The following is an 18,222-nucleotide window of genomic DNA, read 5'->3' as shown; positions in this document are numbered from 1 at the left end:
GGACACTCCAGCATTATCCTTTGTCTATATGCTTATCAGGTTTCCAGGTGTTCTGCCTTAGACTCTTTAAAAAAATGTTTTAAATAATAATAATAATAATAATAATAAATAAATAAAATAAATAAATAAATAAATGTTTTTATTGACTTTAGAGAGAGAAAGGGGAAGGGAGAAAGAGATAGAAACATTAATGATGAGAGAGAATCATTGATCTGCTGTCTACCATTCACCCCCTACCGGGGAACCCACAACCTGGGCATGTGCTCGACCAGGAGTCAAACCATGATTTCCTGGTTTATGGATTGCCACCCAACCACTGAGCAACACTGGCCAGGCAAACCTTAGACTTTTGAATACATCTATGTAATTTGTGCCTGCCCTTTTTAATGTCTACTCTCATACCGTGAATCTGTATTTCCTGTCGTATGATCTCTGTAGCCTGTGTGCCATGGGAATTGATTGTTCCTCCTTGTTCAACCTGCCATGGCTTCATCTTCATCTATATAACCTATGTGACTACAGGTAAACTAATGCTCATTGAACCTGCTCAGATACTATTTGCAGTGAAGTTATCACAGAAGCTGACAATAGAAGCATGGGTCAAACAGAAACTGAACCCATAGTGAAGTAACATTTCCTGCAGGGAGTTCCTGGAGGATCTACTGTCTCTAATACAGGGGTTGGCAAAAGTAGGTTTGCAGTTGTGAGTACATGAACAGAGTTTAATCTTGTGTTATTATTTTTTAATATATTTTATTGATTGTTTACAGAGAGGAAGGGAGCGGGATAGAGAGTTAGAAACATTGATGAGAGAGAAACATTGATCAACTGCCTCCTGCATACCCCCTACTGGGGATGTGCCCACAAACAAGGTACATGCCCTTGTCCAGAACCAAACCTTGGACCCTTGAGTCTGCAGGCTGACACTCTATCCACAGAGACAAACTAGTTAGGGCTAATCTTATGTTATTATTTATTTCTTTACTAATTATTGTACTGTTTATTATTATTATTATTAATCTACTTTCCCCTAGCCTTGCATTTGCCTTTCCAACCTTTATTTTTTTTAAATCTCTGTTGGCCTTTTATATGAAGTAGCACCTGAGATAAATTATTCTCTTTATGAGAATTCTGGATCTACTTTCATTCATATTTACTAAAAGGGTTTGCATTATATTTGCAAGGAATTCAAACATCAAAGATAAGTTTTGGCAAACTTAAAACATACCAGAAGAATAGCAGGTGCTGACAGAAGAAAGCAGAAACTGGAAAAGTGGGCTTTGAGGTTCATCAAAGGGTACAAACACTCAGTCAGAAGATGAATAAGTTTTGAGGATCTAATGTACAGCACGGTGATTATAGTTACTACTACTGTGCTGTGTACTTGAATAGATCTTAAATGTTCTCCAAAAAATAGAAAGATAACTATATGAGGTGATGGATATGCTAATTAATTTGACTGTAGGAATAATTTCACAACACATATGTATATTGAATCATCATGTTGTGCACTTTAGGTATATTAAAAATTTATTTGTTAAAAAAAGAAAAGGAAAGGAAAGAAAACTAGGCTTTGAGACAGAACAGGCAGAACCACAAATCAAGGCAACTCAGAGATTCAACTGACTTTGGGTCCAAATGCTGCAGAGACAGATTCATTTTCACAAAGATGGCTGCAGACCCCAGCTGCCCTCCATGTAAAACTTCACTCAGTTCCTTTTGATCACCAGAAAGTAAAGCTTTCTGGACTCTTTTTGCTAAACCTATTTGTTAATTATCAAACTTTAACCAATTTATCTCTGTTTGAAAACTGTCATTAGCCCTTAGAAACGCAGCTGCCTCCCTTCATAGTTCTCCCTTCCTCTCACTACTCTTCCCTCACATATGTGTCATTTCCTCCTCCACATTTTTGAAACTCCCAACTCAGATGTCCATTAATTGCTTAGTTACCTTGACTACTGCCCCCTTCTTCTCTGCCAGTTCTCCTTTGTCAACTATTCAAGTATTTAAAACCCCTCTGCCAAGATAGTCTATCCAAGCTAAGACCAAGACCACTATATCTCCCCCACTCACCTCTAATTTTCCTCTCCTCCCTGACTTCAGTTTCTATAATCAAATATATTGCAATACATTGAGAATACCAACGAATCTTAAATCTATTATAATTATACTTTTAGGTACTATGTTGTAGTGAAACATGGCCTTAGGGAGAGTTCAGTAGAAGGAGGTAAATTCTTGGACTTGACAATTTAGAAAGTATTTAATCCAGTGGATTCCGAACATGACTGGTCACTGGAATCATCTAGAGAATTTAAAAATAAAATACCTCAAGGTTATTGATTCTGCCTGGTTAGCGAGGATCAGTGGTTAAGAGTTGACCTATGAACCAGGAGGTCAATGGTTCAATTCCCAGTCAGGGCACATGCCTTAGTTAGTGTAGGGCATGCAGGAGGCTGTCGATAAATGAATGATTCCCTCTCATCATTAATGTTTCTTTCTCTCACTCCCTTTCCCTCCCTCTTTGAAATCAATAAAAATATATATTTCTTAAAAAGATTCAACATTTTCAGGAATGAAGGCACTGAGATCTGTAATTCATAAATATGTTATATATGTAAGATATACAATATAGATGTTTATGCATGTGCATATATGTTTATACATGTGTGTTTATACATGCATGTTAAATGATGTGTGTGTATAAAAACATTCTGAGTAAAAATTAGCATCTCCCCAAGTGATTTTTATGATTAATCATATTTATGTTGCAAGTCTATTCCATTCTTATATTTTGTTAATAAAAGCCAAAGTGAAAGTTTGTGCCATAATCAAATTACACAACTAATTTCTGAGAAAACTACAATCTAAAAACAGGTTTTTTGACTTGCTACCCCAAAAGTCCTCTCCTGCTCTATGGACTCTGAGAAGCTTTGGAACCTCAGCTGAACCTTGAATTATGAATAAGTTTCATAAATGTGGGAAAAGGGTAGGGTATTTCAAGGGATGGCTCTCTCTTCCCATCTCTGATCCTATCTATCAAGTTCAAATTCAATGTATATTTTGCAGATTTATTGAGAGGCTAACATATATAAAGTGTAGACATAGACACAATGAGAAATACAAAGTTGAGAAATTATTATGAGAATTTCCTTTTGAGAGGAAACTGCCTTTCAAAGTCCCTTTTAGCATAGAGAGACCTGGGGAGCTTTTTAGCATGTTTCCTTTTGTCCACCTCAGACTACTGAATCACAGCTTCTGGAGGTGAGATACAGAAATATGAATCATTATCATACTTCTCAGTTGATGCTCATGCACAATGAGTTCTGACAAAAATGGTGTGAGGAATAAAGACAAGAAAGTGGCACACATGATGATTAAAATTGAGCTAAGTGTTTTTTAGCTCAGAGATGTAAAGAGAGAGGAAGAGTGCTGTTGTTCCAACCTTGTAGTTAAGACTGTAAAAGCAGCAAATTTTCATTTTCTTGAATCCAGTAAAGAACTGAGATTGCAGGGGCACTAAGTCACCTGATACCTGGGGAGACAGATGTCTTAGAAGAGAAATGAGACCAACTTTTTGCTTAGCTGAGGCAGACGACACTAGACTAGACACTGTCTTGCCTGGAAAGAAGATAGAGCTACATTTATTTTTAACAAATTACTGGAGGATAAGGGTGAACTAGCATGAGAGTGCAAAACCCCTAGGATCTCAGCAATTGGTTCCTTCACACCCTCTTGCAGGCTTCAACTCCATGAACCCCTCCAGGCACTCACAGAGAAAACAGGGAGAATCCCTAGAAAGTTTCTCTTCCGGTGCTGGTTATGAGAATAAACAGTAGCTGCTGCTAAAACTCTGTCTCTACCCATCCACTCTGTCTCCCTTACAAAGCAAAAGCCTTAATCTGCAGGCGGAAGAGCAGTAAAAATTGTCACCTCGGGGCACTGGTGAAAACCTATTGCAGCTGTAAATCAAAAGAGCAAAAGAAAGAAAGCACTACCCCTCAGAGAGGGACAGAAGCACCTGAGAAGCCTCCAGAAACCCAGGGACACAGAGCCTGACTCAGCTTGAAGCGTAATTAGAAAATCAGAGAACAACTGCTTCTCCCACCACCTACCACCAGGTTAACAAGAATCAAGTAAAAAGAGCATTGAACATGGCTGGGACGTACAAACAGACTACCTCTTGGGCACAGTACAAAGGGATGACCAAGGGGAGAGTAGGCATAAGGAAAGCATCTGTTGCCACACCAGCCCACACCCTCAACACTAGAGGAACTCCTGGGGGAATTGAAAACCTCCCAGCACAGGGGTTAACTGCAGGACTGTTACAACAAAACTCAAATGTAGCCCATGTCCTGAGCAGGCTCACAAACCTACCAGAAGAAAAGGTATGCCAACATTCCAGCATGAATAATATTTACCTCAGTATCTACCTTCCTATACAAGAGGTCTTGTTATCAACAAAAGATTGGGAGTTATTTGTAAAGACAAGGGAGGGGAAACAGCACTCTGAAAATACAAAGCAATGATCAGAACCAAGTTTTAACAAATGTTTTTAGTATGTTAAAGGCTCTGATGGAAAAGTAGACAACATACGAGTTTAGACAGGTAATTTCAGCAGAGATGAAAACTGAGAAAGAATTAGATGGAAATGATAGACATGAATTTAAAACGTAGTTACAGAGATGAAGAATAACTTCAAAGTTCTAACCAGTAGATTCAACATAACCAAACTGAGACACAAATAGAAAAGTGTGTGTGTTTGGAGTGGGGAGGGGAGACAAACAAAACAGAATAGAGAACTCAAAAGCTGTGAGACAATGTCAAGCAGTCTAACACATGCTTAATGGAAATTGTGTGGAGAAAGAAGAGATGGAATAGAATTATATCTAAAGATATAATGGCTAAGAATTTATCAAACTTAATGAGAAACATCAAACTGATCCACAAAGCACAGAGAACACCATGCAGAGTATAGACCAAGAATCAAACAAGCAAACAAAAAAAGGCAAAATAAAACCACACCTAGGCATGTTTTATTTATTAATTATTTATTTAAAATATATATTTTTTTAATTTCAGAGAGGAAGGGAGAGGAAGAGAAAGATAGAAACATCAATGATGAAGGAGAACATTGATTGGCTGCCTTTGGCTGCCCACTGGGAATTGAGCCACAAGGGTGTATTACCTAAAGAGGTGTAACAATAACAAACAAACTTCAAAAGGTAAAAATATTGGCATATTCTCAAAGGAGTTTCTCCAAAATACTTAAATCTGCCGAAACTGGTTTGGCTCAGTGGTAGAGCGTCGGTCTGTGGACTGAAACAGGTCCCGGGTTCGATTCTGGTCAGGGGCATGTACATTGGTTGCGGGTGTGCAGGAGGCTGCTGGTCAATGTTTCTCTCTCATTGACGTTGCTAGCTCTCTATCTCTCTCCCTTCCACTCTGTAAAAAATCAATAAAATATATATTTTTAAAAATACTTAAATCTTTGTTTGCTTTGACATATATCCATAAATTCTTCAGTACTTCTTCCTCTCAGAACTCAATTCCTCTACTCTTAAATGAACTTGGTGACTCACTATTAACTCACTTCTAATGAATAGGTGATGGAAGAGGAAGAATAAATTTCAGTGAAGGAACCTGAGAGTTATCAACTTACCAAGTGATCAAGGTTAATATAACCGGAAGTTGGGCATATTGATATCATGTGTCCCCTCATAGGATGAGAAGAGAAGGGGACATCACCTCTGTGGTATAAAACGCACAACCTCAATCTAAGCATGAGAAAGCATTTTACAGATACCTGACCAGGACTCTGCAAGAATAGCAAAGTCATGAAAGACAAGAGAAGAATGAGGAACTGTCACAGGTTACAGAGGATTGAGGGGACATGATGACTATAATGTAGTGGCTTAGCTGAGAATGTTTTTAAGGGGGACATTTGGGATGAGAAACACTTGAGATGGTCAAGATTTTGGAGAAAGAAACTTTCTTTAGAATGCCTACTTCCTAACAAACTCATCTTTCTACCTGTTCTGTCCTCTTTCTTTCTCTCTTTAATCTCCTTCCCAATTATGTTCCAGGGCAGAGAATTCTATCAATATCTCCCTTATAATTGAGTTTTTCTGACTAAGCTATCAGAAAAGGTGTCTGGGGAGAGAAAGACCTCAAGATAATGTGACTGAATTCTCAGGCCATTTTATAGTACAAAGGTGAAACTTTTAACAATAAACTTACTGTGATAACTAGGACCGTCTTGGCCATAATATTCTTTCTGAAAATGGACATATGAGTGATTCAATGCCATTTTTCTGCCAGAAACCAAAATCACCCCTGATAGGTGAGATTTGGGGAAATATGGAAAATTGAACACCTTAAATAAGTACTCTTAGAATATGAAGGATCTCTTATAATATATAACTTCTCAATAGATCATGGAGATAGATCGAGTGGGCCAAAGTAAAGTTTGCAATCCTATGTTTCTACTAAACATCCATTCACTCACTGATTTATTCATCCATTCAACATTTTTTGAGAACTTATTTTGTGCCTGATCAAGAGATGCAAGAATGATTAAGCTTGATCACTACCTTTGAAGAACTGTCAGTCTAGTGGAGTTCACAGACATATTTCATGTAATGATTGTGGAGGTGGAGAGGAGAGGATGAAGAAGGTATGGGGGTATAAATGGTGATGGTAAAAATAAAATAAAATATAATTTAAGAAGAAACAAAATAAATATTTCAGAATCCAGGTCACTTACTGATCTAATTTCTATACTAGATCATTAAAAAAATTATTGTACATTAGCTGATGGGATTACACACATGTGTATTATAACCCATACCAATTTTTTTAAATCTTTAATTCTTTGAAGTACAATTAAGAATTGGCATGGTGTGGACCCAATAATTCCACTTCTGAGAATATATCTGAAGAGATCCAAAACTCTAATTTGAAAAAATATATGTAACCCTGTGTTTATTGCAGTGTTATTTACAATAGCCCAGATTTGGAAGCAGTCCAAATGTCCATAAGTAGATGAGTAGATAAACATGCTGTAGTACATTTACGCAATGGAATACTACTTGTCAAAAAAAAAGAAGAAAAAAAAAAGGAAAAGGAAATCTTAACCTTTATGCCAGCTTGGATGGACCTGGAAAGTATTATACTTAGTGAAATAAGCCAGTCAGAGAAAGACAAGTATCACATGATCTCACTCATATGCGGAAGTTAATGAACAAAATAAACTAACAAACAAAATAGAAACATACCCATAGATACAGAGAACAGACTGACAGATGTCAAAGGGGGAACAACAAACAAACAAACAAACTCATTTATGCAGATGACAGTATGGTGATTAGCAGAAGGAAATGAAGGTAGCTGGATGAGTTGGGAAAAAGGGTATTGGGGAGATAAATAATGATGGGGAAAAATAATTTTAAAAAATAGAACAAAATTGAAATAGTCTGTATCTAACATAAAACTGGGTCAGTGGTAGTTTTTCTAGTACTTAAGTCAAATTTCTCAAAACCTCACATGCTTCATTTACATTTGTTTCATTTTGAGTTCTTGTCCATCCTTGGAGAGTGTAAGTCTGGTTGTTGATAGACCTGGGAGCCTACTTATGATCTCCAAGACAGATTTATGATCTCTAGTGTCTTTTAGGTAAACTGCCTAATCTAACAAACTTTATAAAAACTTTTTGGAGCACAGATATACATGGTATACTATCCCAGTTATTCTGTCAGACTTGCTACTAAAATTTTCTGGATTCTTCCTTCTCAATATATAAAATTTCTGGATGGCAAGACCCTGTACTTCCTCCGTCTAATATTTGTCTAATGACATCAAGGAAACTCTTGTTAGGCTGGTCATCCTTCTTGATTTTATAAACATAGATACTTAATAGTTTCTAGTAACTGGGAGAATAACATCCAAAAGAGGTTACTTAATACTAAAGGAATATGATCCTTTTCTAAGTATATATTAGCAAGCAGATATTCCTTGCTTTTAAAAGATAAATTGTAAAAATCTTACATAGTGAGCATAAAAAAATAATGGTAAAGCTCTAGGATTGAAAATCAAAGACCTAGCTTTGCAACATACTATTTGTGATACTTTCAATCCCTCCTAAATCTAAATTAAATGAGTAATGTACATGGAAGCACCATAAGTCTAAAACACCATATAAAAATGTTAACTTTGTATTATTCATACACATATGATTATCTCTAATTCATTCAACCAACATTTTATTTAAAACTCTTATTTAGAAGTTAGACATTATTTTCTTTGTGATGTTTTCCAAACTTTTCTTCCCTATCTGACTTCCCAGACTGAATCTGATTCATCTCTATAACTCTATAGTTTAACGCATGATCTGAAACATAGTAGGTATTCAAAAAATATTTATGAAACAAGTCCAGCCATTGTCTGCTTCTCCTCCCCTCTACTTTCAATGAAAACTAGTATGTTCTAAATTCTGTTGTGGTGAGGTTGCTCTGTAACTCCCAGTTTCACTCTATAATGACCTGTAGTCTTGGACAGAATGTTTCCACCTTAAAGCAGTTTCAACTTGCCAGCATTATTTGAGACAACTAATGACACTCATACTTTGAACTTTACATCTTCATTTAAACTCCATCTTTTTAAAAAAAAATTTAATCATGAACCACCCTCCATGATTTAAAGCCATTAGATTGTTTAGATGAAGAGAGGCGGTGCTCCCTCTGCTGGCTCTGCGGAGACAGAAGCCAAGGGGAAAGCTCTGCAGAGTCACCCGCACCCTGGGCAGCAGAGGCTTGCCCGCCCTAAGGACATGCTCAGAATTCTGGGTGCTACATTATGGCCGAGTTTGCGATATAACCTACACTGATCTAAAATGATGCTCTGACATTCATGCTTGTCAGATGTGAAAGACATTTTGGGAAAAGATGTATTAAATTCAAGTTTAAAAAAAAAAAGTTACTTAAAAAACAAAACCTAGGAGAATAAAACAGTAAAAAATAAAATAAAACTTAACAGGTTATCTTAAAATTATGTGTGTATAAAATAATACAGACAGCTGAAACCAGTTTGGCTCAGTGATAGAGCATTGGCCTGCAGACTGAAAGGTCCAGGTTCGATTCTGGTCAAGTGCATGTACCTTGGTTGGGGGCATATCCCCAGTGGGGGGTGAGCAAGAGGCAGCTGATGGATGATTCCCTCTCATCGATTGTATTATATTTAGGCTCAACATGTCTTTCCTTCAGGTCTCCAAATAGACTTGGCTAGAATCTTGATTTTTCAAGTGACTTAAAATAACAGGAGCCACTATAGTAAAAATTTGCACAGTAACAGAAATAACATGAGACGGAAACCAAAGACCTTTTGCTAATCCTAATTTGGGGCTGCATCTTCCCCTTTGCTTTTCAGAATGTTCTCCACACGCCTACTGCAAGTTTCTGTGGGCAATATGTATTTATTGAGACATCTGTAAAATAATACAGGTCTCCTCACTCCCAGAATGCACAACCATTTTTATGAAAACATTTTATCAAGTTGAAACCATATAAGATAACCCAATTGCCTGGTGATGTGATGAAAGAACTTTATCATCACAAGAGCAATATGGCCAGCTGTCCAATGTGCCATTGCTTCCCAGCCACACACAACCCTGAGCACACAACCTAGGTTTGACAATAATAACAACTTATGAGGTTAAAAATTTAGAATTCAAAAAATTTTACCCATAATGTAACTGTTTTCTGATATTTGGGCAAATGCCAACCCTGTGAAATGTTGCAGCAAAACCCCAGTGTTCTGTGGGAGGCTACTTTGAGAACCACGCCTCTTTGGATTCAGATGTTGATTCACCGCAATCGTCTAACTTTCCTTCCATGGACGTCCCACTAAAAAACCCACAGGAATTAGCCTACAGGAAATTAAATGTCAAATGGCTTTTTATTTAATTTTATATTTGAATAAAATTGAATTAAGTCAGGCACCCATTGGCCTGGCTCTTTGGTGGCAGAGTATGGAGAGAAGGCACTGGCTGCCAAGCAGCTAAGCAAAAAAAAATGAGCTGGGCTTTTAAAGAATTTGGCAAAGATGGAGTGTGGGTAGTGGCAAGACAGATCCCTGGCAGCCTCAGTACTTACTACCGGGCTCTTTTCCATGGACTCCAGCAAGTGCTCATGCCAAGATGGTGACCCCGGGGATAACCTGAGAGGCCCCCCAGGTGGTACAGGCCAGCAGAAGGGCAACAGTAGCTGCTATGGGGGAAGCATGAACCCCAGTCACCCTGCCAAGACCATCCTCTCATAAATATCAAAAGCTTTAAGCCACTGTGAGAGGGGCAGAGAAAACCCTGCCACTCCCAGGCACAGGGAAAGGCCCTCTGCTGATGGGAGAATGTCAAAGAAAGAAATCTACCCTGGAGAGGACACAGTACTGGGACAGCCCCTGGATCCCACTAGATGTGTGTTGTCACTGCTGGGAAGTACCAGGAAACTCTCTCCTGCACCAGGGCCTCTGAGAACCTACCCTCTCCTCCGCCTCCTCTAATTCCATTGCCAACATACAGTCATCAGAAAAGCCAACAATTTCACTCCCAGGTATTTTCCCAAGAGAAATGAAAGCTGATGTCCTCAGGAAACCTATATGCAAAGGTATCTGGCAGCCTCATTCCTAAATGCTCAGAAGAACCTAAATGAAAACAACCTAAATATCCATCAACTGGTGGATGGGTAACAAACTGTTATAGCCATTCAGTGTAACAATACTCACCAGTAAAAGAAGAATGAATTACTGTTACATCCTATGTGGTGGAATCTCCAATGCATGAAGTCAAAGAAGACAGTCATAAAAGGTAACATACTCACCCTAACCGGTTTGGCTCAGTGGAGAGAGCCTCAGCCTGTGGACTGAAAAGTCCCAGGTTCTATTCTGGTCAAGGATATGTACCTTAGTTTCGGGCACATCCCCAGTGGTGGGTGTGTGTGTGTGTGTATGTGTGTGTGTATGTGTGCAGGAGGCAGCTGATTGTTGTTTCTCTCTCATCTGTGTTTCTAACTCTCTGTCCCTCTCCCTTCCTCTCTGTAAAAAATCAATAAGATATATATATATATATATATATATATTTTAAAAGGTAACATACTCTATTACTCATATGGTAATCTGGAGAGGCAAAACTATAATGACAAAAGAGAGTTTAAGGGTTGCCTGGAGATGGGAGGAGGAGAATGACTACAAAAAGGCACAAAGGAACTGAGTGGGCACCTAAATCTTCTGTCTTAATTGTCACAGTAGTTACATGTCTATATACTTGTCAGGTTCATATGTAACCATACCTCAATAAACTTGACTCAGAAACTCAAGAGATATATTTTTAGTTTCATTTCATCATAGTCTGACTGATTTCAAAAAAATTCAGTTCAGTTAAACCAGCTTTTATGAAGAACCTACTTCATTTCATGCCATGTTATGTCTAAGGTGAATTAGCTGTGGCCTTCTGGGAATACATGGAGTAATAAGATACTTCTTAAAAATATCTTCAGCAATTTACAGATTAAATATAAAATGTCAATGCAAAAATCAAAGTATTTAGAACCACATGGCAATGAATTGTGTCATTTTAGAGCTTGTGGGCTATCATTCAGGAAACTCTTTTTTTGTTCGTTTGTCAAATAATTTTTAATTGAAACATTTTCCTTTGTCATTTTTAGCTAGCCCAGCATTCCACTGCACCACTGTTGCTGTCACCTATAATGTCAGGAGGGTGGCAGCCATCAACATTGCTGCCCATAGACTGCACACTCCCCATGATCTAGTTAATCATTCCAGAGAGTTCTGTCACTAAAGATCAGTGCCAAATCTGTTGGTCAATTTGACAGTCTCATCAAAAGTGGCATTTCCACTGTGCTTAATGTTTTTTATTTGTTTGTTTTGTTTTGTTTTGTTTTTGCTTCTTTCTGTCTCTTGGTAGTTCTTTGAAGGCCTGGATGATCAAGGCAGAAGGAGAAGATACTAAACTCAATCTGGGCCTGTGGGGGTTCTGAATGATCGGTTCTACCATAATTCTCAGCTCCTTCCAATCCCGCTTGCTTTGGAGATGTCATCATCAACCTTTTTGGAGACAGGCCCAGGGGGTGATCTTGGGGGCCAGGGCAGAAGAGGCACCCACTTCCCCACCAGTGCATCTCAGGAGTATGTCTTTGATATTTTTAGGGCTGAACTTGGGGGTCATGGTAGAGGTGGCTGCTGTTGGGTAAACCTGGATTCTGGATGACCAAAGAAAGTTACACCGAAGCCTCCTCTGAACTGAAAGCCAGGAAGTTCCAAGAAGGCATTTATTGAAAAACATTTTTAAAATTTTAAAATTATATGTATCTAGTGCTTAACTTAAAAAATAAAAATAAAAATCTTAAATAAACAAAAGGTACTAGTATAAAAACACAAAAAAAACTGCATTAAAATAAGATGAATAGATTAAGTGAATTGCTCTACTACACAAATGTTTCTGTCTTTGGTATATAATACGTGTTGTTTATCACTGAGAACTTACATATTATGCAGCCTTTTCTAAACTGATTTGACCACTAAATCATTTGTGTATGTGCATGTATGTGTGTTTCTACCTGCCTTAGAGCATACCTAATGACCCAGAGGATAAATTTTAGGAACAGAGCTATTGGCTTAATTAAATCATTTAACTTTTCTGAGCTCCCATTTTATAGCTCTCAAAAAATATCTGAAATTTAATTTATCTCCTCATCTCTTTCCCTCAAAATCTAGTTGGTTCTACAGGAGACAGAGGAGAATAAAATCAATATAAGAGATCCACAAATGGGTTACATACAATAACAAAGAGAAAGTATTCAAAACAAGCCCCTCCCACCCCCCCACCCCACCCCCCACCCCGCAAGCTATATAATGTGAAAAGTTTCTATAAACAAAAAGGAAAAGATAATTCACTAGAAAACGGGGAAAAGAAAAGTGATTTGGCCATCCACAGGAAATAAGCATCATTCACATTTTTTAAGTAAGAAAAAAGCAGTGAAGATTGTACTGTTGATAAAACAGTGTTCTAAATGATGACCTTCCTCTTCTTCGTCTAAATAGCTGTTTAACTTAAGTGTCATGTAAGATGGAATACTTTCTCTCCCATGTTCCTCCCTCCCAGGTTTTTGACTCCGCTAATGGAATCCAGTTCCCTCAAACCATAACATTTACAAGTCACCTGAGAGCAAGTACGCTCTCAAATGGCTGAACCTGGACTGCTTCCCTAATCATAACCTTCCCAAGTTGCAATCAAATTCAGTGTTTATTATTTCTCAATAATAATAACCAAGCTGCAACTACTAATTTTAAATTTTCAACTAATTTTTTTTCCTGGCACTCTTATTAGCAAAATACCAAGCAAATTAAGCAGTGCCCTTTTAGCTAAACTAGTTCTACCTGCTTAGGAAATTGAGTTAAGAAACAGTTTGTTTTTTCTTCTGCAAAAAAGCTTTATTGTTTCCATTTGGCCCAATGCATGGGAGAGAGATCCAGGGTGGTTAAAAGAATGGCTAGTGGTTTCAGGGAGAGGCTCAGGCAAAAGCCAGACACCGGAGGAATGCCGATGGGTCCCTCAAAGGCTCTGGGCTCCAAAGGCTCCTAGTCATGATAGAGGGTGAGCCCTTCAAAGTGATATTGGCCCAGCCCAGCCTGGGGGCCAGCCAGCCTGCAGAGGTGAGTCAGGTGTAGCCCATCTTCTTGATGAGTTTCACCTCCTCATCCGATAAGCGGTTCTTCAGGGAGTCACAGAGCTGAGGGTCTGTGCAGGTAGACCCAGGGCATGCAGATTCCAAAGGGCCTGGTTCAGATTCCTCTCCAAGGCCCTGGTGGCTTCCATGATGACCTGAGTTTCACCCCACTCATCCTGAGGTTTCAGCAGGTCCAGAAAGAAAATGTAGCCACCATATTGGTTTTGCATCTTTAAGAGATGATCAGCGCCCTCTCTTCTTCTCCACCAACTCTTGGAAGAAGTGGTCTGCATTGTCCACTTCCAGAGCTGCATTGTCAAGGTCTAAATAGAAGCCCACATTGTCAAGGTTCAAATAGAAGCCCCTAGATGTGTGGGTGGCCCACAGATCTAGGTTGACCAGGTGGTCAACAGCAACCTCCACCTTGGTGGAATAATTCTAATGAATTTGGGAGCTCAAGGTTGTTCAGCAATAGGAGTTAAGGTATTGCCAAAATCGGTTTGGCTCAATGGGTAGAGCGTCTGCTTGGGGACTGAAAGGTCCTGGGTTCGATTTCGGTCAAAGGCATGTACTTGGTTGTGGGCATATCCCCAGTAGGGGGTGTGCAAGAGGCAGCTAATCGATGACTCTCTCTCATGGATGTTTCTGACTCTCTATCTCTCTCCCTTCCTCTCTGTACAAAATTAATAAAATATATATTTTTAAAAAAATAATAATAAAATAAAATAAGAATCCAAACAAGTTCAATCATTTCATCAAGAAAAAAAAATAGGAGTTAAGGTATAAAAAAATGGTGTCAGCTGGTCTCAGGCTGAGCATGGATGAGGTGGGTGACTGGAAAAGAGGTCGGAGGCGGTCAGAGGCTGGAAGAAGGGCTGTCCCTGGGTCCTTTCCATCCAAACACTGTTGAAGCAAGGGAAGACAGCCACCGAAGGCACTGCCAAGGGTAATTTTTAACCTGCCGCTATTTGAAACCTGAATAGGTGCTGCTACTTCTTAGGAAAGAAATAATTGGGAGCCAGGTGATAAAGGCATAATTATTCTAATGTGATCCTGACATGTGTTTAAAAGGGGGAAATATATAAAATCTACTCATTCTCTAATGGAAATGGCATCATAAAACTAAAAAGATTCTGCAATACTGAGCAGCAGTTCATGAGAAACTGGTTTTTATCCACACTCAGTGCCTAGTTTGCTAGTTAATGAGGTGTGAAGAAATCTAGAGTGGTTAATAATCCCACAAACTGATTATAATCAAATCACTATAACATCAATTATGGAATTAAGGACATTGTGACTATGAAAATGAAAATAAAATAGTCACTGCTTTTGTTCTACGTGCTTCCGAGTAAAGCTAATTTTCCAAAGCTAGAAAGGGCTCAAAAAAGATGGCACCTTTTCCACAGAAACGTCTTTGAAAAAAATCTGGTAAAGTGTGTTTCAATCCTATCAACTAAAAATTATCCATCCTTGTTTTGCCATGTAAGTTTAAGAAAGAAATTCTCAATTTGTTGAGATATTTAATTCCCTAGTCATTTATATATACACATTCACAAGATAAGTCATTACTAAGACAAACTATTTTCTGATTGTGTTGGAAACTTAACTCTTAGATTTAAAAGTTGGTTCTTAGTCCCTTATTTGTATTTTCAAGAGCTAAATCAACTGTTTTCTACAATGTTGGTACAGCTATTCTGGTTTAACAGGACACTAACAAATTTTGTCTAATTGCACATTTTAATAATAATCCAACCCTCCAAACTATTGACTCTTTGCAATGGATTTGTCAATAAAGTTTAATTTTACAAGACACCAATATGAATCAAAGATATTATCCACTATACCTGATCTGCTTTTGGAAGAGGAGCTGAAATTGAAGATCTTTGCAACAACCCTCATCCAAATTATCTCCCTCAGGTTCCGGGACTTGGGAGATTTTCAAGACCAGAAAGAAGAAGAATAACTGAAAAGCATTTTTCTACATTTTAATTTATGGTTAATTCTTTCCTCTAATTTTGCCTACAATAAATCTGCATCATGAAAAAAATGAGATGAAATATAGGTAACATTTGTGAAGCATTTATAGTGTTTTAGGTTCTTTAAGACCCTCAAAAATCCCATGAGGTAGACTTCCATTTCCTGATTTTGATATTATGTAAATACATTCAGAAATATTAAATAAATTACCCAATACTGCACAACTATAAGTAGCCAAAACAGGATTTGAACCTATATTACTCTGAATCTAAAATTATGTTTGTTGAAAAATATCTTAGGTTTAGAAAGAAAATCTCTCTCTCTCTCCCCCCCCTCTCTCTCTCTCTTTCTCTCTCTCTCTCAGATCTTTCCTTTATTATATTAGCTTAATATTAGCATATTGCATGTACCATATACTCTCATTTGGACATTTTATACTTTTCAATAGTGTGTATGTGAAGTTGAAAGGATGAGGAGGGGGAAAAATCTCAGGTTTGGGACATGGGGACCCTGCAACCAAGTGTGTGAACTGTCCTTCAGGAGGTTAGCTGAGGATGTGACTACACTTCACAGATTGCCAAGGTCAATGAGGACAACATAAGGAACAGATAATACTAGCTATAACTTAAAGGATGCAAGTAGATTGTGAACATACATGATATAATACTAACCATGGACATTCCCTCTTTACTACTGCTGCCAATAACCACGGCTTATAGCCCTCAGAGCTTCATGCCAGGAAGAAGAAGGAAAAAATTGTGAAACATCCTCTGACAGTTCCAAGATGGAGTGACTGAATAATCTGTCAAAGAAATGTGACTGGATTTGTATATTTCATTTTCTATGACATGAAGAACTGGGGTCGAGTGTCAACATCTTCAATAAACTACAGACAATAATTGTAAAATTTATACTAGACACTCATGGAACTGGTGTCTATTATAAATTTAATCCAAATAGGTTCAATGAGGGGACTACAGTGAAGAATGAAGGCACAACAGGCTGTCGGTACACTGAAAGGGAAAACAAGAAATTAGAAAATCAGACTTTTCTTGGTGGCTCACAGGGACCAACGTCATCTCCTTATCGTCTCCTTGGGTGGCTACTTGCTGCTGCCTTTCCTGGCCTCTGAACAGGGATAAAGAGCTTCTCTGCTATTCCCTGGAATGGCGTGGTGTCAGTCAAGAAGTCTTCGACTCAAAATACTAGTGGTTCCTGCCATTTCAAATTCCATTTTCTCATTTCTTGCTTGACATTTCCGATGTAATGCACTCCTACTGAGTTCTTACTCATCTCTGTCTTCCTTTCCCTTTGCCAGCATTTTACCTCTATTTGGTACCCCCATGTAAATGTCATTTTGATTGTCATTTGGTGGAAAAGCCTATGTATTCCATGTGTATGTATATGTAGATACCCCTGTATAGGGTATATATAATATTGGATTTAAAGACTATTGAGTGAGGTGGATACAATTCTCAATCTAAAACATATGTTTTGCAGGAAGTATAACATATGTCTTTTTCTATAATTCAGCTTATTTTCTATTTCGAGTCTCCATTCTGCTAAGTGGTGGAAACTCCATATTAACCAATTTGTGCTCACATTCCTCTCTTTCCCCATGATTGTGCCAAGGGTTTAGCAGCTTGTGTAGTGCCAAGAAATCAGAGTATGGCTCCCAAATAACTTCCCGGCCTAATTAATTCTCAGCCCCCTCACCACACTCTTCTTTGTCCTGGAGTCTGAACTGAATGGGACTCATTGACAGGGTTCTCTTCCCTCTGGCTTCCAGACAGAATTATCCTTCTCTGTTTGATTATATTGTTTCCTTCTCGTTTCTACAATCATGCCATCTTTTCAGCCCATTGGGCCTGGCAGCGTTAGCAGGCCTGCTGTGGCTGGATCCAGGTTCCTGCACTCTACACTCCCACACCGTGGTAATCACTCCTTCTGTAAACAACCATCCCCAAGTACCATTCTGGGAGGGCACAGCCAAATGCGTGGAGAGTCCTCCCTCCAGGACTCATCCATGTCTACATACTTCTCAGACATACTCTGTCTTCCTTATGCAACCCACACCAGGGAAAATACTTGATTGGTGGGAGATGATGAGAGAAAGAAGGTTCATGAAATACTGAAAGAGGAAAAAAACATATAATATGTAGAAGTATGTTAACGTAGGCATTTAAACATCACCACCATGTAACAAATCCAGGAAACTAAGCGTTTGCAAGTGCCAGAGCTGTCCAGCTTGTGGGTTCTAAAAATAAGGGCTTAAACATTTATATTGCCAAATGGCAGGCTATTCATTTATAGAGTGAATTATAGTTTGAAAAGTATTTTGCATATAAAAACTCACTGGATCTTCAAGACAACCCTAAAAGGGTTATACCATATACTCCATGTTATGGGCTGAATTGTGTCCCTCCAAAATTTATTCTTTGAAGTTCTGACCTTCAGTACCTCACAATGTAACCATAATTACAAGGTTACAAGGTATTTAAAGCTGTAATGA

At 38.3% G+C, this 18,222-nt stretch overlaps 1 pseudogene; it reads right to left on the bottom strand.

Annotated features, from left to right (window-relative positions):
• Positions 1–13,644: 13,644 nt before the first annotated feature.
• On the bottom strand, positions 13,645–16,789 carry LOC118709737 (annotated as a pseudogene).
• Between the last annotated feature and the right edge of the window lie 1,433 nt (positions 16,790–18,222).

The sequence above is a fragment of the Pipistrellus kuhlii genome, unplaced genomic scaffold (assembly GCF_014108245.1).
Source record: "Pipistrellus kuhlii isolate mPipKuh1 unplaced genomic scaffold, mPipKuh1.p scaffold_m20_p_7, whole genome shotgun sequence".
NCBI classification, from domain to species: domain Eukaryota; kingdom Metazoa; phylum Chordata; class Mammalia; order Chiroptera; family Vespertilionidae; genus Pipistrellus; species Pipistrellus kuhlii.
The sequence above is the reverse complement of the archived record's forward strand: the minus strand, read 5'-3'. Positions and strand labels throughout refer to the sequence as shown.